Source organism: Caloenas nicobarica, chromosome 3, assembly GCF_036013445.1.
Source record: "Caloenas nicobarica isolate bCalNic1 chromosome 3, bCalNic1.hap1, whole genome shotgun sequence".
Lineage (NCBI taxonomy): Eukaryota > Metazoa > Chordata > Aves > Columbiformes > Columbidae > Caloenas > Caloenas nicobarica.
The window spans coordinates 92,027,196-92,046,140 of record NC_088247.1 but is presented as its reverse complement, the minus strand read 5'-3'; the positions used below and the strand labels follow the sequence as shown (position 1 = coordinate 92,046,140).

General features: G+C 44.0%; 1 protein-coding gene across 2 annotated transcripts in view; it reads left to right on the top strand.

Annotated features, from left to right (window-relative positions):
* TTC7A (tetratricopeptide repeat domain 7A) overlaps nucleotides 1-18,945 on the top strand; it is a 176,334-nt gene that overhangs the window by 143,431 nt on the left and 13,958 nt on the right. The window lies entirely within an intron of this gene.

Sequence of the window (18,945 nt, the reverse complement as noted above, 5' to 3'; positions counted from 1 at the left end):
AGGGGCTAGATTTTTTCTGAACAGTCAGCATCTCTAATGAATGGATTGTGATTTATAATAGCGATGAGCAGTGTAACGGTGTTGTTTCGGGTCCTTGCAGAGATGTCAGTGTCCCAGTCTGTGAATACAACACAGCCAGCAAGCATGCAGTTCTAGTCTTTGATATATATTCTTCATTCAGCTTGCCAGCGACTCCCCTTTAGCTGGTGGAACACAAATTTCCATCTGCTGGTAGTGCTAGAAGCTGAAGAGCTTGATTGAGAACAGGTTTTTGTACAGATTATGTTCCTTCTGCCTAAAATAAGTACATTGCTTTTGATTAGATTTGAGAGTTTAGAAACTATATGATGCTTTGTTTAAATCTGCTGCTGCTCTTAATTGTTCAGTTGGATGCAAGGGCTGAATTAAGGAGAAAGAGCCTTTACAGAGTCTTGGACTGCTTAATTTGGCCTTCATTGTGTAGTTAGGATGCAATTTCATGTTCATTTTAGTAGAAGAGTCAACCTATTGTCTCCAAACTTGCACTTGGTAGCATCAGGATAATTTGAAGACTACAGTTTCCACTGATTAGAACATGGAAATGAATTATTTCTGTTCATTTATTTGATTTTACCTCACAGTATGGTGCATGCATTCTTGTTTTCAAAGGCATCCATTCACATAATAAAAACATGGCTTGATTGCTTAATATTTTCAAGGATGACATGCGTTACTTCCTTGGGGATTTGTTTCATGCTGCCACGAAGTAATTATATAAATCATGGGGCAGATTCTCAGCGTGGGTAAATTATCATAGCTCATCACACCAAGGTCTGTATGTTTTGTAAGGTACAGCCCTAATTAAAAGCATTTTTACCTTGAAAGCTGAAGTGAGAATGCTTTCTGTGCTTAAACGTGGGAACAAAAGAGCATAGTTTTCACATTAATAGAGTTATTTATCATCTAAGAAGCTGCTTTATGTCTGTAGTTTATCCAGTTTGTTTGCTATTTTGTAGGTAAGTATTCTGTGGTCTGTTTCCGTTTTCTAGTGACATTTCTTGCTCAGTTTTTTATATTTGTTCACGAAGAATTGAACATCACAATTAAAATGCATTGTCCTGTAGTTAAGACAACTGTGCATTTGTCCGAAATGTAATTAGGTGGGTAATTGTATCTAGAGACACAATGAGTGACCTGTTTTTATCTGTTCTGGAGATACTTCTTCCTAGCTACCTTCAATGCTCCCCTTGCTCCTGTTTTGGCAAAGGTGATAAGCAGAGTTAGGGACTGAGTAATTTTGATTAAGTGGACAGTTGTACTTTTGTGATACTGAGATATATTTCATTGTTACAGCTACTACCTAAACAAATACTTAAAGGAAATCTTCGGGAAATTGCTGCCTTGAATTTCTTGTAGAACTTGAATTTTAGTAGATAATGACAGCAAAATGGATTTTTACCTGTTCTTTGACATACAAAACAATTGAAGCTTTACTAGTAACCCTATTTTTAAAGGCTTTTTTTTCTTAAATTCATGTGTACATTGAGTTCATTACTTTAAATACTTTTAGATGGTATCAGATGTGTTTATTATTTATTTTTATTATCCAGGATTTCTGTATGTAAAACCTTCAAGAGAGAGGGTTATTTTAAGCTTTTGATGTATGTATTGACTGTAGTTTTTAATCACATTGTGTCTGTGTGATCCTAGGTCGGTGTGGCTTCTGAGTTATAGTACAGTAAAATGCATGGAAATTGAAAAATGTTTGTCAAAACACTTCAGGTTGGGGCTTTACTACTGTTGTGCAACAGAGTGGGTCTTTCTTCTTCCAGGGAACAAAGTGCAACTGGGTCATTCTCCATGGAAGGCAACGGGCTGGAGAGGCTCAGGTTTGCGGAGCTTAATTAGTATCTGTGCATACAGACAGGAGCTCTGTAAGCACAAAATCCTAATTATTCTAATTAAATGTGTAGATTCCTATGGTGCTTTTATTCATTTGGGGGTTTGGACCACAAATTATTTTGGGCAAAGTACTGCAACTGTTCAGCACAGATGATGTGCTTTACAGCTCTGAGTACCCTCATGTCCCTAAATGTAAGTAGCGGTGGAAACATTATTGTGGTGGGATTTAGGAGGCAGAACTGGGACGTATTTCTTCCTCTTGCAAGGATTTATTTTCATTAGAGGAGCCTGCCTTGCCTTGGTGCTGTGCCTTGCCCTCCATTGCATTGGTAAGTGTTACAGCAGCGCTGTGAAGGACAGAGTAAACAGAAGCAAATGTGGGTCTGAGGACTTCCTAGTGCAGCCCTCTGCTCTTCCTGGGGATAAGATATGACAACACCTGCAAAAAATAGCTTTTTGCAAGGGGGGAGGAAGGGTGTTTCCTTTCTCTGACAGTGAATGTATCCTTCTGCTCTGCAAATTTAGTGCAAGCAGAACATCTTTGTAGCAGTACCAGTTCTGCAGTTTCCCCTGGTGAGAAGGGGGTTGGATTCTTAAGAGAGAGATGACAGATCTAAAGGTAGAAAACGCATTCAAGTAGACAGTCATTACAAGCCTTTCCAAAAACGGAGCAACCTTGAACGAAGTGCCTTTTTTTTTTTTCTTAATTAAGCAAGTAATAGTGACAGCCAACAGGAGATTCTAGCAGCCCAAAGGAAGACAGTGACGTATTCTGTGATGCAGCTGAAGAGCTGCAGACTCTAGGACTCTCATAGGTCTGCCTAATATGGAGCGTACAAGAAAACACTGGAAGGGTGTATTTGCTAAGTCCCAGTCTCCAGCAGGATATTTTTGGACTACTGTCATAGTACAAAACTTCCAAACAGTTTAGTCCACCCCATAAGTTTTCCCTCAGTGTGGGGAAAACCCTATATGCTGTTAACAATTTTTTCTCTCTTTTTTTTTTTTTTTTCTGTTCAATGCACTGCAATTCTGTAGTACATTTGGAGAACAGGCAACTGGTGATATATAGGTGTATAAGAGAGAAGGGGAGGAGAAGGAATTAGAAAGGACATAAAAGAGACAGCAAAAAGCACAGACTATTACTTACTTTAAAATACCAAGGTAAAGCATTGACCACTCAGAGGCAGTTAAAATCACATCTTTTCCATTAGCCATTCAACAGGTGGTTTCTTCTTTTTTTGTCCCTCTCTGCTTGTAGATTTCTGCAGGAGATTAACGCAACTTCGAATTGCCCCAGAAGGCTCTTTCAATGCTATTTATTTGCTGTTTTATCCGAGAAAGGTAAAGTTCAGTACAAATAATCTGAAAGTTCACTTAGGTCAGAAGCTTGTTCCAGAGGTGCTGAAGAAGTGTCTATAAACAACAGAAAAAACAATCCAGGAGCAAGAAATTGGGAGGAACTCCTCAGCACTTTGGAAAATTCAAGTCCTGAGACAGGGACTTAAAACAGGTTTCCTGTTCGTTCTTTGTGACACCTAAACTTGCGCATTTTTTGCGTGTTGAAAACACTCCTCTTGCTCCTTTCCTCTCGTCCTTCCCCATGCTTCCATAAAACTCCAGTCTATCAATGAGCTGCTGATTAATATTGCTAACGTGACTTTTGCCTATCTTTTTGCCGAAGTGCTCAAGAGAGAGGAGCCCCAGCTGGAAAAAGAGGAGAGCAAAAAACCCAAACTGCCCATGATGGTCAGGGATGAGCAAGAGAGACCTTGACTTGTCAGGGTAGCAAAACAAAGACTGGGAAGGGGTACGTGTGCTGTCTGCAGGTATGTGTGGAAACAAATAGCGAATGCTGTGGGGAGGAAAAAAAAGCTGTATCAACTAAAGGATGCAGCTTTATCTACTATAAATGGGTGCTGGAGGTTAAAAAGGGTCCCTGGCCATCGGTGCAGAGAAGTTCTGGAGCAGCCTTCCAGGAGGAGATGTGGGAAGAACAAACTTGTGCTGGAGCCTGGTGAATTTACGAGGCAGGGGGCAGCCCTGAAGGTCCCTGGAAGTAGGACTTAACCAAACCCAAACCAGCTCTTGCCCATCCTGGCGTGCAGGTTGCCCTGCCCAGACTGCCAGTGTCTGAATTCATATTGTCCTCACATGTGACCTGAAACGCAGCATGTCTGGCTAAAAATGTCCTGCAGGCCCACCTGCGGTCCTGCCTTCCTATTTCGTTTTTCTGTTGAAGAACTTCTAGTCCCAGAAGTATTTTGTAATTATCTTGAGTTTTATTATTTTATAAATTAGATGTGGAGTTTGAATGTTTGTAGGGATTCCTTGGAACACAGCCCTGACCTCCATTTTATATATATATTTTTTAATGAGTTGTCAAGCGTCTTGAGTGTATCGTGGAGTGGAATGATGGATGTAGCTGGACTCAGGAGAGTTACATTGAAATTCTCTTAAAAATAAGCAGCATTGTGGCAGCTCAGCTCTATTGACAATAACATCAAGTCAGGTTTGATAGCATAGTTCCTTATTGAATGAATCCACCTCGTAGGAAACAGTATGACCTTCCTGTGTGTGCTCAAGACAAAAAAAAAATCAATGTTAATCCCTTGGGAGGAAAAATATAAGATTAACAGAACAGTTGAGTGAATCTAATGAGAGTCAGGTGGCAAGAATGTTAATTTGGAAAGAGATGCTTGTATAAGCTGTCTGAAGGTATAACACAGTAGTTTCCATATATCACCAAATGCCATGTATTCTCCTTAGATACATATCTGCAGGACCTAACTTAATGGATTTGCAACTCTTCTGTATGGCATCCTGACAGAACAACAGGATTTTCAAGCTAATCACCTCTCAGTGGGTAGATGTATGAGCAGTGTGGTTAGCTGGGCCTTTCCTCCATCAGGAAGGGCATGGACTGGAGACAGTCATTGGGTGCAGCATACCAGCTGGGAGCTGCTTAATCAGAAACAGGTTTGAGCATCTTTGTCATGTGGTTGCTTCCTGGAGTCATGCAGTTCACTGGCATTGTCAAATATAATATTTGCCTAAATCGGTCCTCATTACTAGTATTTTTGGAAGTCGCGTGGGTAGTAATTTTTCTGTTGTGCATTACTTAATAGCCATCGGCCTTGTAAGAAATAAGCAAAACAATGGGCTTTTATTCTCCCTCTTTGCTTCTGAGAGTCTGAAGTGGCAATTCCATTTTAAGTGCTTTTAAGTCATAGGTGAAAATTCACGTTGCCTAGTTCTCAGCCTTTAGCACAGGCAGATGAGTTGGTTGCTCTCTCCACCTGTTGCCCAGAAAGAGGGACTTCTCCAAACCCTTTTTGTTAGGCTTCTGCTCTGCACTGCCTTGTGGAAGAGTCTAGCTCTGTTCTTCCCTTGAAGATACAGGGAGACTGTGTAATTGAAGTGGGCGCCAATACTTGTAGATCACATACCTCTAAATTAGTCACGTGAGGCAGTTGAGTATCTCCTAGTGCATGGCCTGAGGCAGGAAGTGAGGTAAAATAATTGTATTGACTTGCTCCAGAGAAATTACTGCATTGATGTTTTCATGTTTAGCCCCCTTCTCTCATTGCTTGTCTTCGCTTGTTCATCATTCATTTTAATACAAAGAGTAGGCCCATAAAAACATCAGTTTTTACAGTTGCGTCCTTTGCTGGGCTATATCTGCTTTCCAAGATTGTCGCTAGCATAAGAGACTGCAAATAAAAATCAACCGGAACATGAATGGCAGCATCTCAGTAGTGCCAATCTGTAGAGTGGAGATTGTTTACGCTTTTATTTGCCAGCATTGACTAAACAAAGATAAGAATGTAAATGCTGTAGCAGAGCTTCCCAAGCAGGATTAGGAGGGTGATAGGAGCTAGCACTTAGCATTGCAGTAATACATGCCAGTGTGGGAGAGATGTCACTGCTGGCTGCTCCTCTTACATCCTAAGAGCAGAGCAATACAAGAAGAGATAGGTCTGTGGAGCTTTATGTGAGGTTTGCTGCTTTATTCAGGAACATTAACCTTTTAGAGTTTGATTCATTAGGTTTGTACTGTGTGAACTTTACTTTGATTCCCTCAAAATCCAAATTGTGGTTCAAGTGACTCTGAAGGGGGGACTTACTTTGTGAGCCTTAGTGAGTTTTACAACAAACCAGGCAAGCTTAATATAAGCTCTGAATTGAGTGGGGAACAGTCCTCCAAGTCAGCTAATTTTGGATGTCAACATGCATGGTACAAGGCTAATTGAGATATGCAGAAACTGCCATGTGCCTTTTTAATTTCTTTTAGACAAGATGTACAGTATTTGAGTCAGTTCGGCAGTGTTCCAGCTGATGACAGTGTTGATGATACCTGACACCGGTGATGATATTAAGTGCGCTTAATATCTTAGCGCACATGTCATGAAGCACACTGGAATCATAGAATTTAGGTGAGAAAGAACCTTTCCTCCGGAGGTCATCTTGTCCCACCTCCTGTCCACAGTGGAGCCAGCAGGTTGCTCAGGACTGTGTCCAGCTGAGCTTTGAGTATTTCCAGGGATGGAGATCCACCACCGCTCAGGGCACATGTTCTGACGCTGCACCACTCCTTGTGAATAATTTTATCTAAACAGCTAACCAACCAGAATTTCCTTTGCCATACCGTGATCCGTTGCACCTCTGAGAAAAGTTTGGTTCCTTCTTGTTTCCTTTTACCCATTACATAGCTGAAGATGACAATGGGATACCTCCTTAGTCTGGAGAGGGAAAGCCTGAATAAGTGCTCCTCTCTCAGACTCTTCATAATATCATGGTCCCCTCCCAGCCGTCTCAGTGGCCCTCCACCTGCCCTTCTCCAGCTTGTCATCATCTTTCTGGTACTGGAGAACCCAAAACTGGTGACAGTGCTCCAGATCTCTGTCAAATAGAAGGAAATAACTACTTCACTCCGCTGCGATGCATTATCTTAACGCAGCACAGTATGCCATCAGCCTTCAGCGCTGCACGACTGCCCTGCCGACTCCGGCTCAGTGGTTGTCCACCAGCATCCCCAGGTCCTTCTCTGCAGAGCTGCTTTTCTCCAGTCGATGTCCAGCCTGGACAGTCGTATGGGGTTATTCCATCCCAGGTGCAAGGTGTCACTGTTCAGCAAATGCAGTTCTGCCTAAGGCTCCAGGGAGATTGGGGCACTGAAATCACAAACAAGACCTGTGTCTCTAAGGACCAGAGGTGAATCACACATCATGATCACTTACAGCAAGTAAGACTTTTACACTCGGAATAAGTAAAATATTAAGTTGAGTAAATGCTTAAATAAATCACACAGCTGCTGTCTCTGAGTTATGCTGAGATTTCGGTATCAACACCGAATTTTTCAATAACCCACAGGGCCCTTTGTACAGAAAGCCACACAGTGTTCAGGGTTTCTTTTCCACGTTGTAGACAGTAAGGAAAATATTGCCCAAGGCACGTGAACAAAAGCAGAGAAACATGATAAAGTCAGGCCTGTTGGGAAATCACTAGTCATTGGAAAGCTGTTGGAGTAAGACACCTTTGGTAAGAGGGACCCTGATGTGACAACGTGATTTTACGCTTTTGGTGTGTGTTTGTAAACAGCCGAGCTGGAATGGTTCTGGCATCCTCTGTGGCCTGCAGCAGGGAAGTAAATGCGTGTCTGTGTGTACACACACACGTTTGTGTACCTCAGAGCTACAATGTCAGCTGGTTTTAGAGGCTTAAATTTGGTTATGAAGCCCTAGATGGAAGGAGCTTCTCCTGCACCACCTGAGCATTCTCTTCAGCGCCCCAGGGTAGGATGGAGTAAGAAGCTGAAGAGCCAGATTCTCAAGAGGACCTTCCTTGTGGAACTAACCAGGCCAGGGCAGGAAGGGTCTCATTTGTTGGAGGAGTGAGGCCTCCATTTGTAAGCGGTTTGTGATTCTGGAGCGAGCAGAGTGGGAGGCTGAGCTGGGTACCTGGGAACCACTGCCCATGCTTTGGCTCTCGTGTGTCTGAGGCTGCTAATCCTGGGGGTCATGGAAAGCTGCTACTCGGTTATTAGCACCGCCAACACCATTTGCCATTCAGTGGTAAACCTATCCTTGTGGACTCTCTCTGCTTGTGTTACAAGCAACACCTCTCCCTTCTTCTCCACAACCTGTCAAGCCAATCTGTGTATTGCAGACCTTAACACCTGCATCGAACATGACACGAACCAGCACTAAAGAGGCAGCGCACGGCCGAAATATAGCACTTGTTCAGCACATTGGCACACAACATACCAGCCCAGCCGAACCTAGCGAAGGATGAACTATGAATTGCATTTAAAATCAATTCTCATGCAGCTCTGAGATTGTGATTATTTTTTTAAACAGGGAGAAAGGTTACCTTCGTCCTTACGTAAATATTCCCTGGGGCAGCGTTCCCCAGAGCAGCTAATGGTGAACAGGTTTGGCACTTTTGTGGGATTGTATGGTTTTTAATAAGAGAGAACTATTATTCCCCTGCATCTAAACAAAATTTCTAGAATTTCTGAACTTCTAGTTACAGTAATTTTTCTGCCAGATTGACAGGCAGTGGTATTTTCTCTTTGAGGCTGTCACTTGCAGCTTGGCAGAGCACAGGAGTGACTAATACTGACAAATGAAGCTAGGTCAAATTAAACAAATGCCACAGTAAAGCATTTCTAAAGTCATATATGACCCCGTACTGCATTGTGAGGCTCAAAGCTTGATGTTGTAGGGGTGTGTAGACTTGTTAACATACAGCCAGACCCCACAGCTTTTAAATCTTTTCTGAACTGAGATGGTACATGAGGATAGTTCAGGGCAGGCATCTGCAGGTAACAAGCAGATCTAAGTTCTCCTTGTGGCTTCAGTGAGAGTAAGAGACTGCACATATTTCATGCACATTAAGAGCAAAATTGCCGGCAGTATCTTCGGCACTGAGTTCATGGACCATTTAGTATCCTGTCTGCCTGAAAAGTGTCTTGCCTTGAAAGCAAGAAAAGTAAATAAATGTAGAGAGAGACTGATAAAACCCACAAGCCCTGGAGATTTCTAGGCTTCAGGAGCAGAAACCCCCACTTCAGGATTCCTTGCAGTAGTTCCTAGAATACCACAAATCCATCGAACAAGCAACCTTGAAAGCTCAGAACTGCTTTTCACTAATGATAAATGATTGTGCAAGTATTTGAGATGTGTTAATTTCATATGTCTGCAGCTTTAAGTTATTTTTCTTTTAATATCACCATAGTCACCAGTGGTTAGAAGACCTTCTCAGCTCATAGATTTTTGTATTCTCTGAGAGTTCTCTGTTATGTATTATTATTGGCTGACGCAGCAAATCAGACAGACATGGAAGCATATACCATTTTAACTAATCTCTTACTTTGAATAGTGAATGAAGAACAATCGAAGGAAATGGTTTGGAAGTAACCCATTGTTTGAAAGCAGCTTTCCCAAACCAGCAAATATAAAATAGCAGTATTGAAAATAGCAGCACCACAAAGTAAAAATGGCATATATGTGAGATCCCTGAGCCAAAAGGCAAGCCTTTTTTTAATAAATTTATTTTTAGCTTGGTCAGCTGTACTAAGTGATTTTATCAATGTAGCTAGTCTCTGGAATAAGAATGCTCACATCATGTAGTGTCAATGCAGGCAGATATGACAAGTCATGATATATACATGTAGCAGCACAAATCCTATCAAATCAAATTCATACAACTGAAATTCTGTAAATTGATTAGATCTTTATAGTCTTGTACTACTCAATTTCACAAGCTGGCATCAAACAGGGACAGAAGAGCAGCCGTGTTGGAACTGCAGCCCTGCTATTTTTGCATACTTTGAACTAGGCAACTTGCAAACTTTTTCCATCTCAGTGGTCATAGAGCCTGTCACAGTTTGATAAGAACCAGAGGGACTGCTTCTCTGCATCTCCCGGTAGGAGAGAGCTCCTTTTAGAAGAGACTTCCCTTGCTCAGATACCACAGAGCTGATGATGGAAGGTGCAACTTTTCAAATGAGAAGAAATTATTATGGCTTTTAGGTATCTGTGGCAGCATATCCCAGTGCTTGGGACGAGGAACAAACAAATATGCTGTGCCTTTGGCACTGCCTAGGCTTTAGATGTTAGATAGGCCTCGTCGTTCCCAGGGAGGGCGGTTGGGGAAGCAGTTTTGCAGGGCTGGGTGCCACCCCCTTCCCCAAGTGGCTACCACTGCTACGTATAACTTTGACAAGCCCAAGTAACTGTTCTGAAACATTAATGCTTCTCGCTTACTGCACACAGCACAGGAACCTGGTGCTTCCCCAGATCCTCCAGGTTGTTGGGAAATCAGCACTTCAAGGAGTAAATCAGGGAAGGGATTAAAAGTAACTGTCCCAAACAAAGCTGCCTTGCTGCCGGTAATCCCCATCTGAAGGAGAAGAGGCAAGAAAGGCCTTGAAAGCAACCGGCTTTCTGCTTTTCTGTACATCTCAAGTGCCGCTGCAGGCGCTTTACACCACGTGCAACCAGCCAACAGCAGCTGCGGTCAGCAGCCCTGGGCTCCACAGCAAATGAGAGGGTATGGCCAGGGCTGGCCAGGACAGAGTATTGGCTAAGCAGCAAGTCCAGCCCCTTAAAGGAGGTGAGGGGAAGCCACGGGATTTTTATTAGATATTGCTGTCCAAAAATTTGAGGGCAGTTTCGACACCCAGACAGGATACTTTTTTTTTTTTTATGGAATGAAACCGTGCAGCAAGTACAAGCTGAACATGACCTGCTGTGGCTTCCTTCCTATGCATTGCGATACACTGCATTGTGGGGCTGTTTCATCAGCAACAGAGCATGGGTTTGTATTCAACATTTTCCCTGTTATCCTCCCTAGCACCACCACCCCTAAATCAATATTCACACCATGCCCTTGGTACGAGCATCTTATGCGAGTTCTGTCTGGCATTATTTTGCCTTGCAATTGATTTTGTGAACCAGTTTGCCCAGCCAGACCCTCAAGTATACCTCTGCAGAGTGGTTTTCAGCCTGAGCAAAGCTAGTGCCTAAGCAGGAGTGAAGAAAAAAGAAAAAAGCCTATTTTCAGACTTTTCCAAAGTCACACAGGCTTCTCATGAAGAAACTCCTGCAACTGTCCGTCAGAGCTAGCCAGCAGCAACGACTGGAAGCAGAATGGGGTCTGGGGGAGGGATTTCATTTTCCTGCTGGGCCAGATCCTCCAAACAATGAGGCCAAGTGAGTAAAAGCAAAAGATGTGTTAACTGAAGCGAGCGGAACTGTTCCTTCATCAGTGCCCAAGGCTCTTTCAGTTTATACTGCATTTAATTCTGTCATTTTGGGCCTTAATCCTGCACTGATGATAGGAGGGTGAATTTCTCCAGCCATACCTTAGTCCATCAAAAAACCTGGACCTTAACATCATGAAAGCTGACCTAGTTACTCTGAATTTTTGTTTAAACCAAGCCTGAACAAAGGTGTTACTACTTAAGTTGAAGCTCCAGTTTAAAAAATAATTAATATCCAGTATTGCACATGATAACTCTAGATCCTAGTTACGCTATACCCTAACAAAAACCCCACATAATGGAGATGATGTTGAAAATCCTCAGCTAGTCTCACTCCATTAAAACTACTGAAATTTTGCTAACACGTCCTCGCTGGAGCTCTAGCCAAGGATTTAAGGGGTCCATGTTTGTTTAAAGTTGTCTCCAGACTACCTGAAACTAGAGGCCCAGGATCTCTGCAGAGCCCTTGGGCATTGTTTCTATTTGTTTTCATCTGTGCATGAATTTCTTTGAAAATACCCAGCAGAGCAATAAGAAGGGATTGTTTTTAATCTTTAGAGATGATAGCATGCATGATGTTATGCATCAAGGACACTCAAAAACAAAGCATCAGATAAACTGTACCAGGAGATTTTATTTCAGAAAACCTCCGGGCTTTTCCGAAAATAAAGTGCATTCTACATGGAGCTTGCTCTTGATGAGACATCTGTAGATTCGGTTTGCCATCCCAGAAGCATTAATGCCACCGTGTTCAGACGATTTACATGTGCGCGCGTGTGAAAATGCCGCTGGATTCTGCCTGTGCTCAGCGCCCCGGGGGCGGGCGGTCATTATCGCTATGGGGACAGCTGGGACCTGGCCTAGAGCCAAGACCTTGCTGAATGCAGTCGCAAGATTTCCGTGATACAGAGTGGATTTTACATCCCCTTCTCTGGGAGAGGGTAGCTGAAGTCAGAGTTTTATGCCCTACTGCTGCCCGAGTTTAAAACTAGGCAGTGCATTTTTCGTGTTAGGCTGGACAGCACAGTGGACAAAAGAGCGCCTTCTGCCACCCAGGTTTCAAATTCTATTAACAGCAACTATTTATGTAGCTGCAAACCTATAATTTCTCTGGTTTGAGATCTCTTCAGCAGTATTCTTCCCTGCCTGAATGAAGGAGGTTATAAAACACAGTAATTATAAATCTCATTGACTGCCTTGCATTCAAGGGCGTGTTCCCCCCGAGCGCTGCTGTGGAGCGTGTTACCCAGGAGACTGTCCTGTACAATCCAAAACAGAATTATTCTGACCCACTGAGCTTGTTGGAAGGGAGAACATTTGGGATGCTGACCTGCTGCCACAGCACAGTAAATGCATTTTTCTCATTTCACAGCAGGGCAACGCCGCAGCACAACAAGGCAAATGCATTCAAGTATTCTTTTGAGGCATGACTTACATCTCACTGACAAGCGCTGGCTCCCTAAAGATGGAGAAAGGGAGCCTAGGACAGCAGTCACAAACCAGAAGTCCTGCTGGCTGTCCATACACTTTCAGCAGCTTTTTCTGAAGGTTTGGTTGTCTTAGACCTTTCCAGGCAACACCATAAATACCTCAGACAATATAACATGGTATCAATAAACCCCTTTCTTAAAACATTCAAGTAGGGTTGTGCTTGTAAGACAGGCTAAAAAGCATTTAATAAGTGACAGCTGGCTGTTCTGCCATGCACTACTAACCACAGCATGCCTCAATACCATCCTTTCCACATCAATCTGATCGTAGTCAAGATCTGTACGGGTACTTTCCTCAGTCGTGAGGGGTTTATTATCAGTATCAGTCATGATGCCCCACAGTCAAGAAACTACACAAAGCCTTGTAAATCCCCCACCCTCGCAAGAAGGCTGTAAAACCTGAGCAGTCTGTCTTATGCAAAAGAAAAACAAACAAACAAAAAGGAATGAAAAAAAAGAAAAAGCGCTTCCTAGAACAGTAGCAAGCACAAAACAGGGCTGTTGCCATCCATTTTCTCAATTAGTGTCAGCACACACAAGGAGCGTAGAGCTGCGTGGCAGCTCTCTGTTGCATCCTCTGCACTGAAAGAGAGGGAGGCGAGGTGCAGAGCAGTCACTCCCAGCAGGTGTGCAAACCAATTGAGATTAATTAGAAACATCCTGCTGAAAGTGTAAATGTTTTACAAGTGCACCATCCCCGTCAGGGAGCTGCTGCTGGAGCCTGTGTTTCCTTGAGTCTTTGGCACAACAAGACCCAAGGATGCCCCTCGCCCTCACATGCTGTCTCCAGTGCTCCCCAGACACACGAGCGCTGGACTCGTGTCATGCTGCTGCATGGCGGGTGTTTTCCACGTTGCTGCCTCCCTGGGCGTCTCAAAGGCACAGGCTGGTTCATTTAATGTACCCAAGCCTGTTCCTCCTGGCACAGAGGCAGAGCTACCTCATTAAAGTGAAAGGGCTTTGCTAGATTTGGGGATGGATGCAGTGCTCAGGGTTGTACTGCTCTGTAAATATCCTCTTTGCTCCATAGGGATTAAAAAGACTTCACAGTGTGTGTGATTTTGTTGTTGTTGTTAAATCTGTGGCCAGCACTGAAATGTATCTGATGTGTACGTTTCTGTGTGGTTGCAGGAGCTACCCAGTTCTTTATATTTAGGCAGCTGAGTTTTTTCACTGGTTCGCTGAAAATCATAGGAGATTGATTTTTACCCTCTTTCCTGATGATCTAATATTTTTCCGCTGGCAGTTCTCAAGATAATTCATTTTTCCCTCCTCCAAATACAGTATCCATCATTAGACTACTGCCAAACTATACAACCAGACACATAACTGGTCTGTAGCACAGACAGCTCTGGTGCCATCTAAACAAGAGATACTCTACAGAAGTCTTCAATTAATTCAAACTTGGTTCAGGTTACTAGTCATTAGAAGTCGTCCCCTTACCTGTTGTCTCTGGAGGGGTTGCAGCCATTTCCTCCGTTCTCTTCAATTAAGTGATGGGCTGATGAGCCCATGCCTTCAAAGGAGGTACGCAGATGCTTTAGGAAATCACGTGTATGGTTTTTATAGATAGCAGGCTGTCTAGAGTCAATCCTTTAATAAAAAAAGAATTAGCTGCTCCTCCCCACACATGGCTTTAGACAGCACCATACTGCTTTAACATCATTCAGAGCTCATGTAGGGCCATTTACCTGCCCAGCTGGCAGCTCCTATGGTGCTTCTGTAGGAGTGAGGACTTCTCTAAATTGTAAAGTGCAACTAGATATTTCTGCTGCTGAACCATTTCTCTATAAATCCCATGGGCTTGTATTTATATAAGAATATCGGCACCTTTTCTCAGGATACCGACATTGCTTCTAAAACTAAAATGCAAGTATTAGAGTATAAAGCTAAATACCTTAATCACATGCAAACAAAAACAATTGTGGACTGCTATATTTTGGCTGAATATTTTGATCTCAAATATCCAACTATAAAAGAGCAGCATATCACTTTGGAGTTTTAAACAGTTACAGAAATGCAGCCAGATCCAGACAAAATATGCTTGGTGCTTGGATGAGTAACAGGTTTTTTTCATGTTTGACTTCCAGAAAGATGACTGCAGTGAAAGTGTCTGGTGTGATTATTACATCACAATTAGCAGTTGTTTCTCTGCTGACAGATGTCCACATTAAAAAGCACTGATTGTCTCTGTTGTTAGCAATTTTAGAGATACCATAATCAAGTAGCTTAGACCATCTCCAAGAGATATTGTCCTTTGCACCAGAAGTGCAGCCTCATTGCCTAGGTTCATGCTGGGGAAAGTCAGATTGTGAAATACAGCAGATGATTATGTGAAAGTTTAAGCCCTTTTTCCCAGTGCAGAATTAAAAATTGCAGTTATTTCTGTGGATAGGTCTATTATTCAGGATAGATGAGAAGGCTGTATTTCAGCATTTTGCTTGCTAATGAACTGTTTCAACAATGAAGTGACATGCAGTGTGCACACATCACACTGGTGGCGTTGCTCATCTGAGACTGGTAAGAAGCAAGAGAAGGAAAGAGGAAGAATTTGTAAACAAGGTGCGAACAACTTTACACGAACACATTCTGGTGAACAAAGTTCACAGATTCTCTTACTGCACAGCTACAGCACGGAGCACGTCTCAAAAGAAAGCTTCTTAAACTGTCACAGACAAAGTAGTATTCTTGAGATAATTCAGGGGGGAAATAGCTGGTTTACATTAGTGCTGAAAAGAATGCAGTGCAAACTGTGACCTAAATAAATATTTCTGCCTGTAATCCAGAGGCCTGTCCTCTAGCCTTTGCCTCCCGCAGTCCACTGAAGTTAAAATGAGTCCTTGCGAAAGGGATTTTTTGCCTGAGGTAGGATTGCAGAATGATGTGCTGTGCCTGGCAGTGCAATTTTGAAACATTTGCTAACAGGCAAAGGTCTGTGGGAGCAGACATGAGACTAGCAGGTGGGATTTGATAGCAGAGATTTTGTGCAGCTGCCAAAATATGACAACCCAGATGCTGGAGCTGAACACATGCTGCCTGATAGGAATGATGTTCTGGGGAAAAGAGGAAGCTGGCAAGTGTCTGTCAGAAGAATTTGATTCTGAGTCCAGCGCTGCTTCACATCGTCCTTCTCCTGGGGTCAGACAAGTCACAGCACTGTCTGTGCATCAGTAACTGGCTGGGCATGGAGTTGTACTGCATTTTTTCATTATGTTGTACCCAAGAAGTACCTCACCAAGTCATACTCCTCTTTGCCTCTCCAGAAGCTTATTTAAATCCCCTATTTATCATCTGCTTTTCATTATCTTTCTCTATTTCTTCTCTGCATGAGCTATCTTCTCTGAGCCCCCTGCTCCCCTCATACATTCATTCTGCAGCGTATATTTTTATTGCTGCTCCTCAGAGACCACATTCTTCCCAAGACACTGATCTTCCTTACTCTTTTCTCCATCCTTGCTCTGTTGGAGATCAGTTCCCTCTCTGAAAAGCACCAGCAAAGAGAGAGAGAGCAAGCAAGCATGCATTGAAACAAAGGAAAGCACAGCAGCAGACCAGCCACCTTTCACCCTTCCACAGCCACCCTGGTCCATAGGTAACGAGGACTAGCACTGCGTCCAGGCGCTGAGGGCACCCACAGACTGACTGGTGGCTGACATGCTCCCACACCCTGGTATGAAAGATCTGGGCAAAGCCAGGAACCTGCAAACCAGGCCAAGCACTTCACCCTTTCTGCCCAAAGGAGGAATTTCCTAAAAATACATGTCCTGACATACCACAGAGCCACATGGCACAGTGAGTGCAATCCTATTTTCAGCCCGCTCTGCAGGGTGACATAGCTAGTTACACCTCCTCCCAAAAATGGCACGTCAGCAGCGCAACACTTGCTGGTGGACCAGCAGCGCAGCCTCCTGCGGGATGGTGCTCTCCGCTGGAAATCCCCGACAAGTCATCACACGCTCGTCGTGCATGAGGCTGTGGTCGCAGGCAGCATCCCTGGTCGTGCTGCGTGTACTCGGGACAGCTGCTTTCTGCCCGCCGCTCCAGCAGTGGTACTCTGCAAGCCCCAGATCGGTGGGTTGTGGGCTGGGTAGGAGAGAGCAGTCAAAACCAATTCTAGTGTGACCCTAAGAGAAGCTTTCTCAATGGATATTATGCCTGTCTGACATGTACCTTTTGCAGTTCCACTGAGCAGGACAATGGTAAAGCACCATTTGGCTTTTGGAGACGATTGGTAGCCTCTTTCCAAGCCATGGCTGGTTAACAGATTCTGTTTTCCCAACTCTAAGGCTTATTGCAGAATCCCAGGAATGTTCCTGCACTTCAGATATCCCAAAATAACTGCTCTAAGCTCTCCTTGGGGAAAAGCAATCCTTAGAGCAGCCTCTTAACTCAAATTTTTCTGTTGAAGCAGCTGAGCTTGAGGGAGAGAGCTTGTCTTTGCCTCTAGCTACTGGCTCCCACAGGAGAAATGAGCATTTTGAATGCTCACATTAATCAGTTTGTGTGTCAGCTCACTTGCTGTTCAAGGAGTTGCAAACACTTTGTTCTGCTTGTTTCTGTTTGCTGCAGAACCCCCCCTGCCCCACTGCCACCCTCCCTGCAAAGCCACTAGTCAGCTGGCAGCTTCAGTAGCCCAAGCAAAGCCCTGGCTGTGCAGCGGGATCACGGCTCCTCAGCACCAGTGAGGAGCTGACAGAGTTGTTTGTTGCCCTCTCTCTTCCTCTGCAGTTGCCAGGCCTCCTTCCTCCATCCAGAGAAGACAGCGGAGCCGTCACCAACAAGGTGATAAGTGCTTCTCTGACACAGAAGCCATCACTGAGACGCCACGAGTGGCTGTTTCCTCTCCTGGGGGAGCTGTGTGCTCCCCTCATCAGCCAGAGACCAGACTTGCTCTGGTGTTTGGGGTAGTTGGAAGGAGCAAATCTGATCCGCTGCGCACTGCAAAGATTTCAGCACAGTAGCGGGAAGGGTAGGGCTCTGCTTCGCAGAGGTGAATTATCCCCATTTCCAGGGAATCTACAACTCCTGCTTATCTGTGCCAATCACTTGCGTTCCTCTGTTGTGGTAAGTTATTCTCTGTGTCTCCAAGGTGCTCATTACCGCATTATTCAGGTTCTGTTTATGTAACTTTAGAAACCAAAATACATTCCTGAAGGACTAAACTCGCCAGCTCTTCTCTGATCCCTTCTCTAAAGTGTGTTTATAACACCTTACAAAAGAAGAACCTGATTCATTTCTTAAACCCCTTGATTTCCTGCGGTGGTTCAATCGCCTCCGGAGAATAAAACTTGCATCCAGGCCTAAAGACATAGTCCTTGGCCTGATCTCTCCCTGCAGCAGATGCCTCTCCACTGAGCTCCAAACCTGATCTTCCAGAAGATTACTACCTTTAGTCGTGGTTTCCCATCCACAGCCTTTGAGATACCACTGCAGCTCTACTAATCAGTATTATCCTCATGCTGTGCTTTGCTCTGATATCAAATGAAAGCCTAGAAATTGTAGTAGTCAAGTTGCTGGTCTACAGCTGAACTCATAAATGGTATTTCAGAAGATGCTCAGGGAACTGTCAGAAGGGAGAAGGGGTGGAATGACTATCCCCTTCATACTCCAACCTTCAGGTGCCGTTTTTCACAAACAAGGAAACCAGTTATAATTACTTTAAATTCTCTGCTGTTTAGGCTGCCTGTTATCGCAGCAAAGACAGGACTGAGTGACAGACCATAGTAATACAGTATATAAAATAGCGTGTACCACAATAACAAAATATGTTCCCTCCTGGTACATAAGACACAGCTGTGCAAACAGGGGAGTGGCAACCAGCAAGACTTCCAGGTTTTCAGCAAGCTGCCCTGATACGCTGGGCTGGCCACAGTCAATAGAAGGAAGCAGAACTCCCTTCGGGCCAAACAAAAGGGAAACATGAAAACATCACAGTTCTCCAGTGTCGCTGGAGCTTCCATTATTAATGTTACGTGCAGTATTTATCAAAAGCATTTAATCATTTATCTGCTCAATGAGTTTCTTCGCTCGTTCTCTTTTGAGCATGTAACAGAAAATACTCTCTGTAATTCAGCAAAATCTCTTAGCGCGTGGAAGTTCACAGACGATAAGGAAAGATGCCCCTTGCGGGATGGGAGGCGGGGGAGCAGCAGCGGAGGCTCTGGCTGCACGGCGGCAGCGTGTCCCTGCCCCGCTCCCTCTGCGTCTCCCAGCAGCTCAGCTGCCGTGCTGCGCTCTGGGGCTCCGGCTGTAGTTGTGCCAAGGATGTCATTAACAACGTACTATCCCAGAGACTGCCAGTGGTGG